This window comes from Prionailurus bengalensis, chromosome A2 (genome assembly GCF_016509475.1).
Source record: "Prionailurus bengalensis isolate Pbe53 chromosome A2, Fcat_Pben_1.1_paternal_pri, whole genome shotgun sequence".
Lineage (NCBI taxonomy): Eukaryota > Metazoa > Chordata > Mammalia > Carnivora > Felidae > Prionailurus > Prionailurus bengalensis.
Window position 1 is genome coordinate 116,989,063 of NC_057348.1, and position 23,229 is coordinate 117,012,291.

The 23,229-nt window shown below is 42.2% G+C and overlaps 1 long non-coding RNA gene across 1 annotated transcript in view; it reads right to left on the minus strand.

Annotated features, from left to right (window-relative positions):
• Positions 1 to 2,055: 2,055 nt before the first annotated feature.
• LOC122488014 overlaps positions 2,056 to 23,229 on the minus strand; it is a 29,452-nt gene continuing 8,278 nt past the window's right edge. Inside the window, exon 2 of the long non-coding RNA XR_006298529.1 lies at positions 2,056 to 2,495. This is a non-coding gene — a long non-coding RNA (uncharacterized LOC122488014). The remainder of the gene's footprint in view (positions 2,496 to 23,229) is intronic.

Below are 23,229 nucleotides of genomic sequence, written 5' to 3' on the forward strand. Positions count from 1 at the left end.
CAATAGCTTTAAGTGGCAAAACCTGGATGGGAACCCAAATTACTATGACTCCGAAGTTCATTTCATGTCTTCATTTCAAAACTACTTGCAAAGGAGGGTGCCCCCATTCATTCATTCACGCATTCATTCATTCCCTCACTCAGGCTCCTAGCAGCTGGCCCTGGAGCCCCTGCCAGGATTGGTGTTGGGGAAAAGAAAGGTGAATAGGACACAGCAGTGCCCTCAAGAACCAGACAGTGTCCACGTCCTGGGATTCCTGGCTTTTCCGAGGAGTTCCCAGGACAAGGTTGTATGGAGCAGGGTTTCGCACTCTTTCTCAGTCAAATGAGAACTATTGAATCACTAATGATGACGGAGGCACAGCGTGCTCCACAGCCTTCAAGACACAGGGGGCTGCCCTCTCCCCCCAGCTCCCTCTGCCATCTGCTCTCCTCGGTGAGACAGTTTGATCTTGAGCTATCTCAGGGCGAAGGAGGTCGGACCGTCAGAGGTCACCTTAACTCCCCATAACTCTGCTCCAAAGAAATAATTGTTTCAGAGGAAAATGGCTGTGACCAGTCAGATTCTTCTTTATTCAGAATCTGGACTAGATGAAGAGAATGGGTCTTGGGGATTTACATTGTTGACTCTGTTCAATTCACCCAACTGTGTTGAGATGGCCTGTGTGCTGGGGATATGCAAATCAGTGGGTATCACAGTGCCTCTGGCCTCTGGGGTCCACAAGCTAGCAGAGCAAACACAGGCACATAGAAAGGAATATGTATTAGAATAGAATTGTCTAGTATGCCTCTCAGTATGGCCAAACAAGTTGTTAAAATTTCAGCAACTAACTCCAGGCAGGTAAACACATGCTGTCCTCACTGCCCACCCACTTGCCCCACAGAATCCATCTTCTGTCTTTTCTGTCCTGAACCCACCTCAAGGACCTGCTTCCCACCCAGTGGCCCCAACTTCCCCATGATCCCCAAACAGGGGCCTCCAAACCCCTGCCCCAGCACTGCAGTGGCCCTCTGTTTTGTGTGGTCTGCATCTGAGCATAGCAGTTGCTAAATGTTTTGACGGTCATCTCTGAATAAAGGCACATACCATGTGCTTCCTGGAGTCCAGGGATGGGGAAGAAAAGTTGGGACCAGTGGAAGGGAGAACGCCCCCAAGAGCACACATGCGTGGAACATCTGTTGTGTACTCAGATCTCCGGCCCGCACTTTGAGCCATGCTCCCCAGAACTTCCCAAAGTCTTCCTGCTTTACCCGCATCCTGCAGTCATCCTGCTTTGAGTCCCAAGGCCGCTGCTTACTGCTAAAGTCAGCCGAAAGGAGCAGATATGGGTCAGAAATACAGGGCTCCCACAAATTGAGGTCTGCCTCCTGGGAATCGGCTTCAGTGTCCTCTGAACTTTTACTTTGGTTTTTGTAGGAATAAAGGACTCAACAACCAGATGGCTGGATCCTTTTATCTGATGATTGGAACTCTACCCATTAGGATGCTTTTGGCTACCAGTAAAAAGAAAAAAAAAAAATCAAACTCGCTGAAACAAATGGGAAAATTCAAAGGAAACACACTATGGATCCCAAGCATGGCTCTGTCTCGGTGTCTGAGCGATCCGGGTGACCTTGGTGTCTGTTCTCTGCCGTCCTCAGTTACCTTCAGCCTCAGGTAGGCCTCCTCCATTGTTGCAAGATGGTGGGCAGCAAGAAAAATCAGAAAAAGATTGTATGTTCTGGTGTTTCTGTCCTCCAGAAAAAGGAAATCTTTCCCCACAGCCCTCCAGGTGGCTCAGCCTTCTACCTCACCATCAGAAATGGGTCACGCATTCACTCCTGGCCAATGGCCAACGGAGGAATCGCAGCCACCATTGCTGGCTTTTTCAACTGAGATTCCCAAATCCTTTGCCAGCAATCAGGAATGTCTGCTACTAGAACCTACGGGAAAGAGAAAAGTGGAATTGGAGAAGATGATGTTAGTGAGTAAAGTGTGGAACATGGGAGTGTGTCACTAGAAATCAGAAGTTAAAAGACAAAGGATTTTGGAGTAAAGAAACTTGGTTTGGAATGCTAGCATTACTTACGTCATTGTTTTCATTGCTAGTTACTATGTGACAATCACCCCCTAAACTTGGTGGATTAAAACAAGTACCATTTATTTTTGCTCGCTGATCAGCAGATCAGCTTGGAGGTTCTGCTAATCTGGGCCAGGCTCAGCTCATCTGGACCCTTTCAAGCATCTTCAGGAGGCTGGCTGGTGTGGGATGGTCTCTGCTGGGGCAGCTCATCTCTGTTTCATGTGGCCCCTCATCCTCCAGCAGGCTGGGCTGGGCTGGGCTGGGCTGGGCTGCTGTGTGCCGACCGTGTGCCCGACTTCCAGGAGAAAGAGTGGAAGTGTGGTGGGGTCTGGGCTCAGAACCGGGACGCTATCAGCAAAGAATCATTCTCTTGGCCAGAAGCAAGCCATGAAACCAGTCAAAAGCTGCAAAGTCACATTGCAGAGTGTGGATCCTGGAAAGAGTGAAGAACGGTAATCACTTTGGCAATCAATTTACCACCATGACCTTTGTAAGACATTTCTTTTCCCTGCACCACCATTTCATCACCTCTAAAATGACAGTAATAATAGTATCGACCTCAAAGTCTTACTTGAGGACTAAGTGAGAAAATGCATGTAAAGTGCTTAACACAGTGGTGGGCACATAGTAAGCATTAAATAAGTACTAGCTTTTATTACGCTTGTAACTAGTCTTATTATCATTATTATTATAGTTGTTTTAATGATTATTATGATTTGGAGTATCTGTGTGCTGGGTTATGACTCCCTCTAGGATACAAACCTAGTGACCTAGCTTCCAAAAAGCCCAGACTTTATGGAAATCCTAGCTGGCTCCCTAGAAGCCTGCTAATCAAAGGAGGGTGATTTCTGAAAGCTCCCCATCTGCGTTCCTCCCGCTTGCTGCTTGGCGAGTGCTGTTCTCTCTGGGTTTTTGCTGTGCTGGCTGCTTGGAGCTCCCTGAGCTCTATCCCTCACTTGGAACCCTCCAAGGAACGGTGGTTAGCTGCTATTTCAACAGAAACCATAGTTTTGGCCAGCCTGCCTCCTGGAGAAAGGGAGCAGGCTTCACTCCCGGGACAGCAGATTTTCTGCTCTGTTCCGCTGTTCTGTCTGTGCCCAGTGCCAAACTCTCTAGAGGCAATAACGTAGTTCACAGTGCCCAGAGTGGGTGCCCAGAGTGGGCTGTGAGTGAAGGAAGGAGAAACCTCCCAGCCTCATCTCACATTTACTCCAACCCAAGCCTCCAAGTATTAAAACCAGTTGGCCATCTCTTGGAAAAGAGAATTTGTCTCTTAAATCTTCAAAGGAGAAAAGTTTTTTGTTTTATGTTTTTAGAGGTTTTTTTGTTTGTTTGCTTTTTATAGTTGTTTTGTTCATGAGGAAAAAAACCCAAAAAACCCCAGTGACGGTCCTGGCGTCTATACCCCATGCAGATTCTGAAAGTACCAAGGAGGAAAGGCACAGAGCTCGTTTCACAAGGCAGCCTGCTAATTTCATTTGCCACCACGGTTTTCCCATCTGCTAAGGGACCGGCCCAGACAATTTTCCATGTATAATTCACAGTCCTTTATAATTGAAGCTCAAACAGAATCAACAGCTTGATCAAAACGCCATGGCAAGGATTCAAAGGGTGGCACTCCCATTTTCTGTCCTTGCTCCAAGCAAAGCCAGTGCTGGCCCTTCCATGCGTGCACTTTCTCTCTGTCTTGCTCTCCGTGTCTCTGCTTCTCTCTCCCTACCTTGTTCCACAGCCTGCCCGGTTTCTCCCTATCTTTCCCCTTTATGGGGCACTCCATTTCTACCTCACAAACGCACTGCCTCTTGCGACCATTGTCAGAGCTCCACCAGCTAATTGTGGCCCCCACCCCCATGTCATCTGGCCATGGCCAAAATGGATGGATGCTCAATCTGCATTATTTATGTCTCTCCTTTGTGTTGGTGATGTGCTTTTGCATAACATATGTAAACTTCTGCTGACACTGGGAATTCATTTGGTTGGAGGTGCTCAAAAAGAGGGGCAGGCGGCGACCTGGTTTGTGTAAATTCACAAGCTATCCGACAGCCTTTGCTTTGTCTCCCTGAGAATTGGAAGATGGCTTCTCGTGAGAGTTCTTCGAATTACACTTGACAGTCAGGTGAGCTCTTTTGCTTAAAGAGCTTTGGCTCCATCTGGGCTATAGGTCTTCTGCCTTCAAATGGGCAGGGCAAGGGACCAAGGCCCATCTGAAAGTTCAAATGCAAGCCTGTCCCTGCATTGCAACTCCAGCCAGAGATTATCAGAGCAAGGAGGCCTTAGAGCATCTGATTTAATCTCGTCATTTTGTAGAGAGAGAAACTGAGCCTCAGAAACATGAAATGGCTCGCCAAGAGACTAGTCTTGGTATGTCATGATATTCGGTCCTTAAATTCCTTCCAATAAGACAACATTGGTAAAAGGGGGCAGGCACCCTTCTAAGCACTTTACACATTGTCTCATTTAATCCCCATGAAAGACTCATACACCAGGACTTGTTTCTATCATTCTCACTTCATAGCTGAGGAAATGGAGGCACAGAGAGGTTAAGTAACTTGTCCAAGATCACACAGTACTAAGCAGCAGACCTAGGACTCAAACCCAGTTAGCCTGGCTCACGAGTCCCTGAAATGCCCACTGTCCTAAGGCCTTTTTGAGCTACCTCGATGATTACAGAAGACTGCCCAAGCTCCACACTTTGCAACATAAGCCCTGATCTGGTCCTGCCCCTCCTGACCTTCTCAGCTTCATTTCTGCTACTTCTCGGCATGTAGCCCCGTATTGGGAAAAGCAGTCTTATGCGTGTTGTTTTTTTATGACTTAAAATAACACACTGCAGTGTTACCATAGTAAGAAGCGATAGTGATTTCACTAAGGAAACTCCAAGGAGATAGTCCTTAAGTAGTACATACGATATATATTTCATATGCAAAATTCTGATGCACTTATACATCATGTCATGGGATGGATTCAGAAACCGTAAGTGATAACTCTGTTCTGTATGCCAGTTGTTTCCAAATGTCAGTTCGTAACAAAGCTTTCGTGGACCCAGAAAAATAAGGGCAAGAATGTAATGTGTGTGTAAAATGTGTGTGCGTGTGATTATCAATTTGTAAATGTCCTTTCTTGGGAAGCAATGCCACTTATTCAAAGACTGTAGGCTCTTGTTCTTAAAATTATCAAAGGCAAGAGGAAAGGGCAAGAAATGTTCTTTTGTAAAATAACAGTGTGTGTCATATCAGGAAAATCTTGGGATGTTGTATTTCAAATTTCTTCATTTTTTGATATCTTATTAGATTCTCGGTTTATTTATTTTACTTACTTAACTCATTCAAGAACTAAGCAACTTCTAGGTCACCTCACCGAGATGATCCGTGCCCTAAACTCTTCAATCCAGAGTATCTTCTCAGAGCTAGTGGGGCTCAACCCTATTCAAAGTACAGAGCAGGGGTGCCTGGGTGGCTCAGTCAGCGTCTGACTTTTGATTTCGGCTCAGGTCATGATCTCATGGTCCATGGGTTGAAGCCGTGAGTGGGGTTCTGTGCTAACAGTGCAGAGCCTGCTTGCGATTCTGTCTCTCCCTCTTTCTCTGCCTCTCTTTCCTCTCCCTCTCTCAAAAACAAATAAATTTTAATAATAACAAAAAATAGAAGTACAGAGCACACCTCTGTCTCTTGGTGGCCTTTTCTTCAGAGCCCTGCCTCAGTTCAGCTCTCATGCTCTGATACAGCCCATGATGGGCCCGTTCTGACATGGCCTTTCAGCAAGTGGCCTGTGGCCGAAATTGCCCTCTGCTTTTCCACTCCTCTGGCCCTGGGCCTCACCTCCTAGTGGGAGACAAGGTATAGGCAGCTGGGAGATTTCACTGCAATACATTTTTGCGGGCTTTGGCATTCTAACACAGGATGCTTACTGCTCCAAAGGGTAATTTCCTCTCGTGGAATTTTAGGCAGTGAAGCCAACTGTGGCAAAAACTTCCAAGCAACACTGGAGAGCTAGTCTTGAGCACTTCAAATTAAAACCCTCAGGGGGCCCTCCTGAATGGCTGTCCTTGATCCAACACGGCTGCTAGAAACAACAGAACAGTAGCCTACTGATGCGCCAGGAGACAGCCCTTAGACATCGGAATCGTTCAAATGCCTTTGGAGGAAATGGGTGGAAGAACTAATGATCATGTACTGGTCTAACCACAGATTTCCTGTCTCCCTTTGTCTCTCTCACCCCCTGTAGACCTCCATCTCCCCTTCCACTCTTCATTCTCTGTCTTCGCTTACTACAGAACATTTTACCCAAATAGATGAAAAATGTGTGTAGTTTGCATATCCACACATTGATACTCTCTGTAGGTTCTATGATCTCTTGTGCAGTTTGGGAATGAATTTTTAAAGTCTTACAAAGAAGAACTAGCAGGAGCGCCTGGGTGGCTCAATTGGTTAAGGATCTGACTTCGGCTCAGGTCATGATCTCACAGTTTGTGAGTTCAAGCCCCGCATCAGGCCCTGTGCTAACAGCTCAGAGCCTGGAGCCTGCTTTGGATTCTGTGTCTCCCTCTCTCTCTGTCCCTCCCCTGCTCATACCCTCTGTCTCTCTCTCTCAAAAATAAATAAACATTAAAATTTAGAAACAAAAAAACAAGAACTAGCAGATCAAGACTCTCAACTAAGAACACAACAAACCTTATTAAAATAGTAATCTTCAAATTTTCTCTTGAAAACTTAGAGAATGGCCGCTAGAGGCCCAAAGAGGAGAAAGTATGTGTGGAGGAAGGGATACGTAGGAAAGAACCAAAGAATATGGCTTATGGAACCCATAGAGTATCTATCAAGTTATGGTTCAGGAAATGTTTTTGCTTTTCTTATAGCATTCAGTGACGTGACCTGAGAGAATTAATGCTTGTGTTGGGAGATGTAGGATGTGACATGTCTGAAACTCAAGCTGTTGAGGAGATTCTAGTAGACAGGCCCATGCTCACCCCAGATATGTTTTCTGTACCACTCCATCCCACTGCAGGACCCTTCTATGGACTTTGGGATGGCAATCCCACCATTCATTATATTACTAAAGGTCTCCTTCTGTTTCATTACTTCTCAGGCTTGGGGAAATATACCGCTTGAAGTAGACTGAAGGATCTTACCTCCATCCCACTTCTGTAGTTGATCAGGAGGCCTTACTAGGCAACCACAGCTGCCTTCCTCCATCACTCTTTCCACGGTCCCTTACTCTCTGCCAGCAACTCAGCTGAATAGGTTTTTTTTTTAATCTATGGGATGACCAAACTTTCAATCAAATGATCTTAGTGCTTCTTGGCCTTGCCTTTAACGGCTTGCCTCAGCTTCCCATTACCATGGATCATCTAGTTAAATCCTACGTGACATCATCATCTTCATTTGGTATGAAGATGTTCGTTTACCCATCCCTGTAGCTTGGGTAGAAAGGCAGATACAGACTGAAATGTAAAACCTTAAGAACGGTACCCAGCTGAAGTATTGTTGGCTAAAATAAAATATTGTTGCCAAAAAGTTTAACTTAAATCTGACCAGCCTTCTAGATTTAACTAATGATTTATAGAAAATTTAAGGGAAAGGGACCTGATATCTTTAATAAGTTGAAAAGAGATAGAAGTTGAGATTTAAAGACTAAAAGGAGACACATCAAACTATTGCCATGTATGGACCTTATTTGAATTCTGATTAAACAAAAATCCTCGTCCATCTCATTAAGAGGTGAATATTCAGTAACTTTTACTTTTTGTGTTTGATCATTTAAAATCAAAGTTTATCATAACAGATTGTTATTTGTTAAATATCAATGGTAGAATTTTTAAAAAAAATATAGTATTATAGGCAGAATGAATAAAAATATTCATTTCAAATCACATACATATTTTTGTTACAAAAAAGTAAAATGAAGTGTTCAATGACAAGACTTTTAAACATAAAAATACATTCTATTAGGATGAAGTTATGGAGGGTAAGCAGAAAATAAATGAATTATGGAAATTTATGAAAACGAAGAAATACAAAATTTCAAGAGTTTCTGTCCATTTTTTAAAAAAAAATAGTAAGATGGGTATTCAATTGCTATGGTTCTTAGATTCTGTGGATACATTTAAAAGGATAATAGAGGAGAAAGCAGGAAAAAACCGCTCTGACCTCAGCCGCAGCAATTTCTTACTTGACACATCCCCAAAGGCAAGGGAATTAAAGGCTAAAATGAACTATTGGGACCTCATGAAGATAAAAAGCTTCTGCACTGCAAAGGAAACAATCAAGACAACTAAAAGGCAACCAATGGAATGGGAAAAGATATTTGCAAATGACATATCGGACAAAGGGCTAGTATCCAAAATCTATAAAGAGCTCACCAAACTCCACACCCGAAAAACAAATAACCCAGTGAAGAAATGGGCAGAAAACATGAATAGACACTTCTCTAAAGAAGACATCCGGATGGCCAACAGGCACGTGAAAAGATGCTCAACGTCGCTCCTCATCAAGGAAATACAAATCAAAACCACACCCAGATACCACCTCATGCCAGTCAGAGTGGCTAAAATGAACAAATCAGGAGATTATAGATGCTGGCAAGGATGTGGAGAAACGGGAACCCTCTTGCACTGTTGGTGGGAATGCAAACTGGTGCAGCCCCTCTGGAAAACAGTGTGGAGGTTCCTCAAAAAATTAAAAATAGATCTACCCTACGACCCAGCAATAGCACTACTAGGAATTTACCCAAGGGATACAGGAGTGCTGATGCATAGGGGCACTTGTACCCCAATGTTTACAGCAGCACTTTCAACAATAGCCAAATTATGGAAAGAGCCTAAATGTCCATCAACTGATGAATGGATAAAGACACTGTGGTTTATATACACAATGGAAAACTATGTGGCAATGAGAAAGAATGAAATATGGCCTTTTGTAGCAACGTCGATGGAACTGGAGAGTGTTATGCTAAGTGAAATAAGTCATACAGAGAAAGACAGATACCATATGTTTTCACTACTATGTGGATCCTGAGAAACTTAACAGAAGACCATGGGAGAGGGGAAGAAAAAAAAAGGTTAGAGAGGGAGGGAGCCAAAACATAAGAGACTCTTAAAAACTGAGAACAAACTGAGGGTTGATGGGGAGTGGGAGAGAGGGGAGGGTGGGTGATGGGTATTGAGGAGGGCACCTGTTGGGATGAGCACTGGGTGTTGTATGGAAAGCAATTTGACAATAAATTTCATATTACAAAAATAAATAAAATAAAAGGATAATGTAACAATAACAGTTTTATTTTTTAATGTCAGTATTTTTTGAAAAATTTTTAATATTCATTTTTGAGAGAGAGAGAGACAGAGTGCGAGTGGGGGAGGGGCAGAGAGAGGGAGACACAGAATCTGAAACAGGTTCCAGGCTCTGAGCTGTCAGCACAGAGTTCGATGCAAGGCTCGAAGTCACTAACCATGAGATCGTGACCTGAGCCAAATTCGGACACTCAACCAACTGACCCACTCAGGCGCCCCTTTAATGTCAGTATTTAAAACATGCCAGAAACTATGTCCTTTGTAACTGTTACAATTTAGATGCCAACCTAACAGAGTGACAAGTATACATATGTTTCAAAATTCTTTTAGGGCAGACACAAGCAAAAGAGTTTGAAAAGCCCTGTTAAATCCACCACCCCCCAATGTGTTTTTTTGTTTTGTTTTGTTTTGTTTTTTGAACCAAACGTCCTTTTCTTGCATAATACTCATCCACAGTTCACAATGTATTTCAGGAAACCACACTATGGGAATCCTCCAACGGCCTTTCCCTGAGGCAACTGCTGTAGCAGAGGTGTGCTTCTCATTCTCATTTATTCCCTCATTCACTTAATAAGTGTTAGCTGAGGGGCTCCTGGGTGGCTCAGTTGTTTAAGCGTTCGACTTCAGCTCAGGTCATGATCTTGCAGTTTGTGAGTTCGAGCCCCATGTCGGGCTCTGTGCTGGCAGCTCAGAGCCTGGAGCCTGCTTCGGAGTCTGTGTCTCCCTCTCTCTCTGCCTCTTCCCTATTCGCTCTGTCTCTCTCTCTCAAACATAAATAAATGTTTTTTTAAAAAATATTAGCTGAGCAGGTACTCGGTTCAAAACCCTGGGCCAGGCCCTCGGGACATAACCCCTGGAATCACATTCAGTGTTAACCTCTTTATTTAAATTCTTTTGTTACACAGCCTAACACTGACCAAATCACTCCGCTCCAGCCTGACTCTGATGGATGAAAATAGGCGCATGCAGTGTCCTCTGGAAAACTGAAAGGATCGTGGGATGGTCTAGCACAGGCATCGTATGTACACACACAAAAAGAGTATTTCGTTCAGAAAGCAGACCATTGCTCCAAAAATTGAATTTTACTCTTAATTAAAATGCCTTCTTCGTTCTTTTGAAGGACCTCTGAGAAGGTGAATTAAAAGCCAGTTCATAAGGAGGTCCATGTCAGAAAATATTTCCTTATTACAGGTGAGGAAAACACACACACACACACACACACACACACTCAAGTAAGACAGGCTATGAGTAATATCAGTATTCCAGACCTGTCACTCTGTGCCCCAGACTTTGCAAATGCTCCAAAGATTATGTGTACATGGAGTTCTGATCTGCAGATGATTTACCTGCAGCAGTCTGACCAGCTCTGTTGAACAGAGTCAGCTATATTTTTGGGGGCTTAGAAGATGACATTAATATTGCCCATATCTATCATGGAGAGGAGACACAGAGTTGCAAGCTGCAGTTCTTGGATGTGCGGGTTCAGTCATGTGTGTGTGCTGTTTTCTGATGTACGTGTTAAGCCCGCCAAGCTTCTGGTAAAGAAATTTCTTACTCTATGTTATGTATTTATATTCACCTGCCTTCCTTCATCTGCAAACACTCATTTACACATTCTTGCACACTTCAGTGTGATTCTTTCACGCAACTATTCCTTCTTTGTTTGCTCAGAGAAAAATTCCTGTTTGACAGGGACACCAGGGATGAAAACTCTCCATTCCTTCCTGACAACATATGAGGCCAAACTCCTCTGGGGGTAGGTTGGGGAGATGCGGTCTGCAATCTAGGTTTTTGTTTGTTTGTGTTTTGTTTTGTTGTTGGCAATCAGAGAGCAGCCCCCTGCCCCTTTGCATTGATTACTTAAAGCATCAAAAAGAGATCTGGCCCACTGTTCTCTGAAGCTGACTCCAGGCATTGTAAAACCTGAGGATTTCTGCTTGTCATCTTTATTTGCTCACTCATTTGACAAATTTATTGACCACCTATAATATGCAAAGCCCTGGGCCAGGCAGTAGGCAGAATTATCTATATTTCACAGATTCTGAGACATGCATTTTTCAACATCTTATTGTCTCTGAATTTGGGCTGTTTCCATGGCAATGCTTTTTTTTTCTTTCTTTCTCAGCGGCACCCAAAACAATTCCATGTCCTACCACCAATGGCCTCTTAGATTTGATGGGTTACTACATTGTCCATGACTTCTCTGCTTTCACCCAAAGGAGGAATGTGCAAAATAAGGGAAGGTAAAACTTTCCACTTATCATCAGCTCTTGCAGCAAAAAAATAAAGCAGTCTTGGAGCTTGCATGATTTGAAGATGATCTGTGTGTTTCATTTACTCACGCTCTCCCTGGCCTTAGAAACAGATCATAACTGAACGTGGATTATGTGTTGTTATTCTGTAGTTCTTAAATTCGCAAATGACTTTTTTATTGCTGTAGAGTGAGTGTGTATGTCTGTGTCTGTGCAATGCTTTCTACCAAGAAACTTATTTGGAAATTGATTTTTGATCCATTGTTGAAGCTGCAATTTGAGGAGACTGTTTCTTAGGATATATCTATAATATGTCAGTAGAAACTGGTTAGAATTATTTTTAACAGAGCAAAAGAAAGGTGTTTTTGTTACCTTTATTCGTTCAAACATTTATCGAGTCCCTATGATGGGTCCAACGCCACAGAGCACTGTTAGGGGACAGAAACTAATGGGAAATTATTTTTGCCTTCATAGGACTTACAGTCTAAATGAAGAGGAAAACCTGTAAGCCACAAATGGTCACATAAAGGAGAATAAAATGAGTCAAGGATGACTCATGAGACCAAAGGATGCTTACATGAGATCTGTGTCACTCCACAGCATTACACTGACTTTTTTGGGGTAATATTTATTTATTTATTTATTGAGAGAGAGAGAGAGAGAATGAGTGGGGGGTGGTACAGAGAGGGAAGGAGAGAGAGAATCCCAAGCAGGCCCCTCTATCAGCGCAGAGTCCCATGTGGGCCTCAAACTCCTGACCGTGAGTTCATGACCCGAGCTGGAATCAAGAGTCTGATGCTCGACCAACTGAACCACCCCGGTGCCCCCTCACTTTTAAATATAACAAAACAAAGGCTGTTCCATTTCCTCTGAAACATGGCCACATCAGAGAAAAAGATCCCAGGGGGCGCTCAGAACAATATCCCAAAGCAGCCCTTTCACGGTTGATAGAGAGACAGCTTCCATCCACTGCGGGATCGCAAGGATTACTTATTGGGAAACTTCATAGTCAGCCAAGTTTTTTGTGCCTCCTAGAACTGCTGTCATTGCTTTCTATCCAATGATAGGTCTTATCAGTAATGAGTTGCACCCCTCTTCTTATCCCTGCTGGGCTTCTCCCTGATTCTCCCCATGCTCTCACCTGCTTTCAAAATCCTTCACCTGCAACCTCCTTATATAACACTTTCTTCCCATTTTATTGAACTGCAAGCTCTTCCAGGCAGGAACTGAGCCTGTGTGGCACCGAGTAGACCCCAAACATAAATGTTGCTGTATCAAGGAAGAAAGAAAAGAAAAAGAAGGGAAGACAGACTTTCATCTTGAATATGTGAGTTTAATAACCTGAGGAGAATTTGGGACCAGCCACAAGCAGGAAATGGTACCTTGGGATGCCAGGCTGGGTTTCCCCTCCTGGAAGTAGCTGGGGGCAGTGAAGCACGACCTAATCTTTTGCCCCAGCACCTGTGACAGGTGATCTTCACATGAATGACAAATCAGTGGGGACCTAGTCAACTTAGATGGAATCCCCAGAGAGTCAACTTACACGTCAACTTTCTCTCTCACCTGGTGTACAAGTGATGAAAGGAGAAGTTATTGAAAAGATAAGCTTGAGTCCACTCTCATTTATGGGGGTGGGGGGAAGCAAGTCACTTGCAAATTTTGCTATTTTATTTTTAGAGTAATGAATTTCCCAACACCACTGGCAGCCCCTTACCTGACACACTTCCCACCGGGTCTTACCTGCCACTCCCATCCCCCACCCCAGAGTCAGACCCGGAAGTCAGAACCCAAAGTTGCAGGAACTCTATCCTTGCCTAGTACCCTAAATGGCATCCAGTTTTCTGCTTTTAACTCATGAAATACCGATAAACCCATCAGCAAAAGTTTACAGGTTTATTGGTATTATCTGTTTAAAAAGAAGATCACCCATTATCAATTTAAAAAGAATACCACGCTCTTGAAAAAGAAAACCAAATCAGGAGGCATCACAATCCCAGACTTCAAGCTATACTACAAAGCTGTAACCATCAAAACAGTATGGTACTGGCACAAGAACAGACACTCAGATCAATGGAACAGAATAGAGAGCCCAGAAATGGACCCACAAATGTATGGACAACTAATCTTTGACAAAGCAGGAAAGAATAGCCAATGGAATAAAGACAGTCTCTTCAGCAAGTGGTGCTGGGAAAATGGGACAGCAACATGCAGAAGAATGAAACTGGACCACTTTCTTACACCATGCACAAAAATAAACTCAAAACGGATGAAAGACCTAAATATAAGACGGGAAGCCATCAAAATCCTCGAGGAGAAAGCAGGCAAAAACCTCTTTGATCTTGGCCGCAGCAACTTTTTAGTCAACACGTCTCCAAAGGCAAGGGAAACAAAAGCAAAAAGGAACTACTGGGACCTCATCAAAATAAAAAGCTTCTGCACAGCAAAGGAAACAATCAGCAAAACTAAAAGGCAACTGACAGAATGGGAGAAAATATTTGCAAATGACATATCAGATAAAGGTGAGTGTCCAAAATCTATAAAGAATTTATCAAACTCAAATAACAAATAAATCCAGTGAAGAAATGGGCAAAAGACATGAATAGACACTTCTCCAAAGAAGACATCCAGATGGCCAACCATCACATGAAAAAATGCTCAACAACACTCCTCATCAGGGAAATACAAATCAAAATCACAATGAGATACCATCTTACACCTGTCAGAATGGCTAACATTAACAACTCAGGCAACAACAGATGTTGGCAAGGATGTGGAGAAAGAGGATCTCTTTTGCATTGTTGGTGGGAACGCAAGCTGGTGCAGCCACTCTGGAAAACAGTATGGAGGTTCCTCAAAAAACTAAAAAGAGCACTACCCTATGACCCAGCAATTGCACTACTCGAAGAGACACATGCACCCCCATGTTTATAGCAGCACTATTGACAATAGCCAAAGGATGGAAAGAGCCCAAATGTCCATCGATGGATGAATAGATAAAGAAAATGTGGTATATATATATGGTGGAGTATTACTTGGCAAACAAAAATAATGAAATCTTGCCATTTGCAACTATGTGGATGGAACTGGAGGGTATTATGCTAAGTGAAATGAGTCAGTCAGAGAAAGACAAAAATCATATGACTTCACTCATATGAGGATATTAAGAGACAAAACAGATGAACATAAGGGAAGGGAAACAAAAATAATATAAAAACAGGGAGAGAGACAAAACATAAGAGACTCATAAATATGGAGAACAAACTGAGGGTTGCTGGAGGGGTTGTGAGGGGGGGATGGGCTAAATGGGTAAGGGGCACTAAGGAATCTACTCCTGAAATTATTGTTGCAATATATGCTAATTTGGATGTAATTTATAATAATAATAATAATAATGAAATAAAAAGATCACACATTCTAAATATGTTCATTTGACTGAAGAACAAAACACAAAACCCTTAATTTCTAGTATGCTCAGGTTTAGACTACCTAGTTTTTAGACCATCAAATCCTTTAATAATTTTGGTAAAATGAACCAGCTCATAGCCCTTCATCAGTGATGTGGAGGTGGTCATGTTACAGTATCATTCTCCCATCCTTCTCAGCCAGAGTCCCATAACGATGTACCACACAGTGGTGGTCACTAGATAGGATGGCCAGATTTAGCAAATGAAAGTACACAACGGCCAGCTAAATTCAAATTTCAGTTAAACAACAAATAATTTTTTAATATGTGTATGTCCTATGCAAATGTGGGACACACACATACAAAAAACTGTTTGTTGTTTATCTGAAATTTGAATTGATCTGAGCATTTGTATTTTATCTCGCAATCTTGTCACCAGAGACCGTTGGTTGGGATTCACCAAACACCTTTATATCCACTATTTCTTCTAATCAAAGGGATTTGAAGTGATAAGTACCAATAATGGTAGCAGCTGAAGCACTGGAAAGTCTATCAAAGGAGAAGGATGTGGGGACTTCCTAGCATCTCAGAAATCCCGTTGTGGGCAGATCCAACTTGCCTGTGAGAAGGAAGACCAGCCATAGTGATAAGGGAGAAGGGGGACAGTAGAAAAGTATGTAAAAGATGTAAGGGGGGCAGAGCATCCTCCGGGGACCACAGCAGACACGATGTGCCAGGCTTACCTAATGTCACTCCAGGGAGAGCCAACTCTGTCCAGTCTTGTCTCCTCCACCCTGAGTCTCCAGGAAAGTGGAGAACATGACCCAGTTCAGTGCTTTGGAAACCATAATATTAAGACAGAAGAACCCAACTGATTTTCAGCTTTCTTCCCTTTGCATCAAGGCCCAGAACTTTGACACAAGTTCTCATAAAGGCTTGGCAAAGATCTATAGGTGGGAAATGGAAATAGGTACCTTGATAAGCTCAAAGAAACAGTTAAATCTGAGTGTGGATCATTTAATCACAGTATCTGGAATATATAAACATGGCACATATTATCTCCCCCCACCTTTTTTTTTTTTTTGTGGCCTCAAAATTTGATCCAAGTCTGGGAGTTAAAAAGTCCCATTTTGTGTAATCAGGTTCTGGTTGAACATGATTGCTGAATTATTTTAAATTGAAGACACATGTCTGGAGGCTGAGCTGTATGTATTATTGCAGGATGGTGTCCATTAGGTCTTATCCACAGGGGCTATCTTCAACTTTTGCCACATTCAATGCATTCTTTATACATCAGTATTTGCAAAATGGTGAATCATATATAAGGGAAAATTGGAGGGAATATGGTACTCGTTAAAGGGTGATTTTTCGAAATTATCTTGAATGCATTATTCAGACCTGTTTCCAGTCTCCCCTGCTAAGGGTCCCAGTGCTGCTTAGAAATTTTCTGGGGGGGGGGGTGGTGGAGAATATTTTAAAGACAATAACAATGCACAAATAAACAAAACCCAGCAGTTGTGCAAGACCCTTTTGCAAGGCTACATCTTTGAAAACTTTACAACTGAATCAACATTTACTTTAATTCCTTGTCAGCCCCAAACACTTTAAGTGTCTTAATTGCAGAGCTAAAATTGTTGCTGCTGCCATGGGCTTTCCCCTTTGAATGCACGCGTCCCTGAACCGAGGCTTTTGTCAGACTTCACTTCACAAGGGCAGACAGTTGATTTTGTAAATTGTTGCATCATGTCAAGGGCTCCTGAAGGACTCGAAGGTCGCTGGCTCTCCGTGAGGGAGACTTTGGGCTAGGAAACCCTAATGCTGAATCAGTCCCATATCCCAACTGCACCAACCATCACTCCCCTCCAGAAACGTCCTCCATACTAAGAGCCGGGTTGGTTGTGGGGTTGTTCGTTTTAACAGCTTTATTGAGGTATAATTTGCACACCAGAGAACTCACTCATTCAGAGTAGATGATTCAATGATTAGTAAATTTTCAGAGCTGTGCAAACATCACCATCACCTCGTTTTAAAACAATTCCATCATCCCTGAAAAAACCTGTGTCCAACTGCAGTCATTCCTCATTCTCTCTTCCAGTCTTTAGCAATCGCTAAAATACTTTCTGTTTCTGTAGATTTATCTTTTTCTGGATGCTTCATATAAATGGAATCATATAATATGGGAGTGGGGAGGGGGTTTGGTCTGGCTTCTCTCACTTGGTATAACTTTTTGAGGGTCATCCACATTGGAAAATGTGTCGGTGTTTTGCTTTGACTGCTGAATAGTATTCCATTGTGTAGATATACCACATTTTTGTTCACCCAGGCGTGAGTTGACACATTTACTTGGGTTACATCTCTTTTCAGGCCACTGTGAAAAAATGCAGCCATGAATGTCCACGGACAAATTGGGCATTTTTCAATGAGTCTGAGGTAGGACTGTTAGTGTCATTCACAGTAAAGTGTAAGTTGCATTTATTTTCTATTTTTTTAAGGGGCTATCCAGGCTTTTGTTAAAGCTGCCCGTTGGCACATTCCAGAATAAAGGAGGCTCCTGCGTATACTTCAAGAATTTTTCTACCAGAGTGAGAACCTTAGCAATTCCAGGACATGATGTGGTTAAGAAAAAGGAAAGAAATTTGAAAATTTTGGGACGAAAAGCCACCTTCAGAGCGGCCTCGGCCCCTCCCGAGGCAGTCATAACCTGGAGTTTAAAGAGCTCAGACCCGCGCACGGCGGCCTCACAGCCACTCCTTCTCGCAGCCTCTGCGCCCGCTACCTGATGTCTGGAAGTCCTGCTGACTTAAATAACGTGGAGGCTACTCAGGGAGAAGCGAAGTTGGAAGTGGCAGGGAGGTGAACAGGTCATAACACGGGAACAGAGTTGTCAGGCTGTGTTTATTTTCATGCCTCCAAGACTTCAGCGACTGATAGGAGACGCTGGCGATTCTGTCATCGACGAATGAGCGTTGTACGTGACGGGGAAGGCGCTATGGCAAAGCGTGCCTTCGTGCCTTGCCCCCAAGTCACCCATGTAGAGCCGGGGAAGACCCATGTCATGAGAAATCCCTTCCCAGGGACCATCACAGGAAGCAGGCCTATAGAAAGCCAGACGTTTTACAGAATGTGGTACTGATCAAAGTCAAGCCCAGCATTCTTGTCCTGGCGTGTCACTGACCTTCCCTGTGGCCTTGGCCAGGGCGCTAACCTCTCTGGGCCCTGCTTTCCTCATTGCAAAATGAATGAGTTGACATCCAGATTCTTGCCTACGGTTTTGTCTCCATTCTGTTTCTTTGGCGACTCTGAAAATGTCTACTTTTGAAACCCACATTTAAAAGTGAAACCAGTGTCATCATCCTGTTAGCAATCAACTTACTGATGTCAAGAGACGCGAACTGGAACGCCAACTGGTGAATAATTAGCATTTGGAACACAATTTTTTTGAATGCCGCACAGCGTCCCAGCGGCCCTCCAACGCTATTTTGCGGATAGGGAAATTGTTGATTTTCCAACATATTCTCCTAAAAGTCATTTCGCTTCTTCTGTGTCAGAGTTGGGAATTAAAGCAACATTTTAGGGCTTCCAGACCTTTATTGTATCGATTAATCCGGATTGCCTGGGAGCAAAGAAAATAATCATTCAAGGGCTTGTGCAAAATAATCCACCATTTAAAAAAAAAAAAAAACTGACTCATTGGCCAAAAAAAAAGCCATTTTTTTTTCTTGTTTTTGGTTTCTGGTCTAGGTTCTTATTGGAATGGTGAGATCTTGCTGCCGAAGGAGCTTGGAGGGGTTCCATTTGGACAATAGGTGGTAAGGCTTTATTCTCCCAAGAAGAAAGAACATTCCCTGATGAGAAGAACACCAGCCAGTCTTTTACCCCTCCTTCCTTGGTTGCCTGTGTTCTGTCTGTCACCAGGGAAGCAATGTGACATCTCCTGCCCAGCCTCTCACTCAGCCAGCTGTTGAAGGTTGACGTTGCTTTCGTTAGGATGTCCAAGTACATCTCTTAACGGGAGCTGACAGTCTCTGCCCACTTCCCCACGGCAACAACCAGCCATGGGGCTCCCAGGGGCTCCTGTCCTTTCAAGTCCGTACAGAGCATCCCAGAGCCCTGGCCTTCTGACCGTTCTTCAAAGCCAGTGACCAGCCCCATAGTAAGAGAAATCTGGGGACAGATGGCATGAAATTGAAATCACATCATCACTAGCCTCTCCCAAATGCTGGCCTGTTGCTTTGGCGAAGCTCCACAAAGCTCTGCGGCACTCCTGCTGGTCTGATGGAGGCCTCTGTCTTAAATGTGGATGCCTGAACATCAGGGCTGATAGAGAGGGAGCACATTAAAGAGGAAATTGCATTAATGTCGTGTGGTCCCTCCATGGCAATCAGAGCCACATGTGCATTTGAAGAAGTCCACATGCCACCAGACAAATGAGTAGGTCTCTTTTCACTTACAGACCCATCTGTTGTTGAAGAATAACTCCGTATCTGTGAGAAGCCATTCTGTGTTGGAAAGGGAGCCCAGTCCTTGAGATAAAGATGGTTGCAAAGGTTTGTTTTGTTTTTGTTTTCTGATTTTCATCTTTGAATTTAGCTGAAAGTTAATCTCGTGAGGCCATCTGAAGCAAGTGTACGGCATGGTGGGGAGATAACTGACATTCTCTTGATTTACTGTAGATAGAATAGCCAATCATGGGCTGGGGGCGGGGGGATAGTGGAACAAAATGAGAGAAAAAAAGGGAAGGGCCCCAGTGCCCCCTGGAGGGACACTGGAGACTCACAGAGAAGTCCTCATGATGCTGGTTCCACTTCCAATCGCCAAACTTTCATAAATGCCCCCAGCAATGTATGGAAGCAGTCAGGATGTTTCGGTTGGTACCAACTCCTACCCCGATGATGGTAGTTTATTTTTATCATGAAGAATTATACTTCCTCCCCTCTTAAATATTTCAAAACAGTGTAAATAATGTATAAGTCTATAAATGTGAGAGTATTTTAAATGGCATATTACATTTCTTCAAGTTCTTACTCAAAAAAGCAAACATAATTATTGAAAGATTAATATCTAATTCTACCCCCAGCGTCATTCCAAAAGGAGGGAGAAAAGCAGGGAATTTGAAGTTGGATGGTTTGTATTTAAAAATTCCTGCCTCTCCACCTATTATTTGGATGATTCAAAAAGAGTCTGAATTTCCGTATTCTTATTTATAAAAATCAGCATAATAACAATAGTAATTATTACGACAACTTTAAAGGATTATTGTGAAAATGAAATGCTTCTTAAATGTAAAGTCCTAATTGAAAGTTATTTATTATTGTCTGTAGGAGAAAAAAAAAAGGCAGTAAATTCACCAAAGCATCTGGAAAAGGTTTGTCTTTCCTAAGGGCCTGTCATTAGTGTGGGATGAGGGGAAAACTCTGAAAACACGAGACGAGAAGTGAGCTAGTTTGAACAACTTCCTTGTCTGCAGTTTTCTTTCCGATCATGTCTCTAGGACTTCCTCGCTTCTTGAACGTACTTCTATATGCTTCGTAGACAGAAAGATATTGCTGTCAAAGAACTCAAAATTGTGTCAGAGAAAATCCACCCCCCGCCCCCGCCATCTTGCATCTCTTCCAACGCCCTTTCCTTGGAGATCAGACACATTTTCCTGGCAAGATGTTCATTATTCAAATGTTACTTTGCAATTTCCTTCAACTTCTGCTCTCCTTCAGGTTAAACTATGCCTCTATTTCAGGATACAGGGAAACTTTGAAGAATGAGAAATTGGCGTCAATTGTGGATAAACTTCTGGAACAGTACCAGCAAAAATAGGCTTTGACAATATCACCTTCGTCATGGTTGATTGTAAATGATTCATCACTTTCTTGCTCACGTTATTGTAAAAAATACTGGAGTCCTGAGTTTCTAAATTAATAAAACCCCTTATCAACAACACACTGTTCCTTTAATAACTTATTCGTGACACGGACCTATTGTATGAACACATATTGATCACAGTACTGCATTGCTTACCCATGGGGTCAGAATTATCCACACCTCTGTAGGTCAGGTGCACCACAAGGTTTCCTTTGGTTAATTCACACGGAGAAGGTAGGAAAGACTGGGAACAGGAGACAAGCAGGTATGATGCTCAACAGAAAGGATCCCGGAGTTTGGAGAAAAGGAGGCTGAGATGGCACGTTATTTAAAGGACTGTATCTTTTTAAAGTTACACACTGCCAAAAATCTGTATGCACATTACAATCTCTGGATTGAGTTGGGAAGCTTATGGATAGAGTGATGAGATGATCTTAAAAGTTTTCATTTTCGTCTGGATGTTATAGAGACAAGCAGTTGCTGTTATAATCCTTCTAGCCAAGCATTCTGAAGTTTTTCGGAAGGGGGATGGTCAGGGATACTTTTGAAATTTTGATAAAGATCTGTCTTCTAAGATAAAAGCAAATACAAAACTTTGCCCAACAACTAAAGGCACTTCATGGATTGCCTGAACTTCATATTACAAATACCTGAAGTACTTCTGTATCTCCTGATATTATTTATGTAATCAATAGTATTGATCATGAGTATAGTCATATGTGATAAATAGTAATTATTTTTTCCAAAGCTTTTTTAGCCCTGAATACACAGCAGATGACAAAGACATCACCCTTCTGTTAACTTTTTAAATGTAATCAGGTTAATAAAAAATAAAGCTATTCCCCAATGATTCTCCAATTCTTTGTTTTCCAGAAGGCACCTATATCTTTGCATGTATCTATCTGTTTATTTTACTGTCGGCCACTGCTGTAACGATCTTTCTGAGAGAAGAAACAAGTAAAACCAACCTAGAGAACCATCCCAGTGAGAGAAACCCCCAGATAAAGAAAAGAAGTAGAACATATAGTAATTCCTCTTTGCAGAAAATGAGTTAGGACTAAATCTCTTCCAGAAGAAACAGATTTTCCGTGCAAATGAAACCTAGGTTTTATTTTTAAGTATAGTGTTCTCATATTTTTGAAGAATGATGGGAGCTGTAATATGCTAGCATCTCTTACCTGTTTTACCAAGAGTTAAGGTATATCAAAACTTTTATAACCTATGTCAAAGCACATAAAGACCTTTTAAATTTTAGCAGAGGTTTTCATTTAAACAAATCAACGTTTTGAAAGATGTTGTCTTTCTCAAGTAAATAGTTGCATCAATTCATACTCTTCTTTGTCAACAATTTTTAAAAGTATTTCTTAGTATAATAAAATCAAAGCATCACACGGCCAACTTAAACATCAAAAATTAATTTCAAGCAACCAAAAATTATAAAAAAGCGTATTTTGGTTTTCATTTTCACCAAGTTATAGTATTGAAAATACCCGGGTCAAGGGATTTACTCATGCCACAAAGCCTCCTGTGTTATTTACCAAAGAACCAAAAAAGAAAATAATTACATGTGGGCAGATTATATAGGTGAGAATATTGTTTAATTGTACTTTAAATGGAGTCTCCAAGGTGGCTGCTTTATATAAGAAAATAGCCCACAAACATAAAATTTATAAGTGGACTGCTCTGCATTTGTAGGGAGAGTGTTTCCCTTTCAGAATTACAGATGTATAAAAATCATGCGTCTCCGCTGGTGAAAGACCAGTAAACTTTCACGTGTTCTGTAAAAACTTAAAATGCTGGAGGCCAGTTCCCACAAAATTTAATGATCTTTCTGCTAATAAAAGCCAACTTCTTTAAAAAAATAAGGAAAAGAAACAAAATATATATATTCTAAGTGTAGTATTTGCAAATTTTGTAGAAAGGAGTGTGAGCAATCACCTATTTTATATTTTTAGTTTGCTCATGTTTGTTAAAGTCAATTCTATTCACAGAAATAAATGGGCATGTGAAATAAACACTGATGTGCCTGAGTCATCTCGTCATAGCCTGCTTTGAAGGAAACCAGTTCTTGTTGAAAAAATGACAATAAGGTAAAAAAAAAAAAAAACAGGTAGGAAGGACAGTGTACCCCCTACCCATATGCTGTATGCTACGTTTCTCTTTTATTATTTGGAACTAAGCATGTCTTCTCTTAGAATCAAATATTCCTCTGGGTGGAAGGATTCCCTGTCTGGCTCACAAAATTCAGAATAACCCACAATTTAACCTGCTTTATGTACGAATAGAGTTTATGCAGCCGTCAGGTAAAACACTTTCTATAGGAAAACTCATTGTCTATCCCATCTCGGGGCTTCAGTAATCCCACCATGGG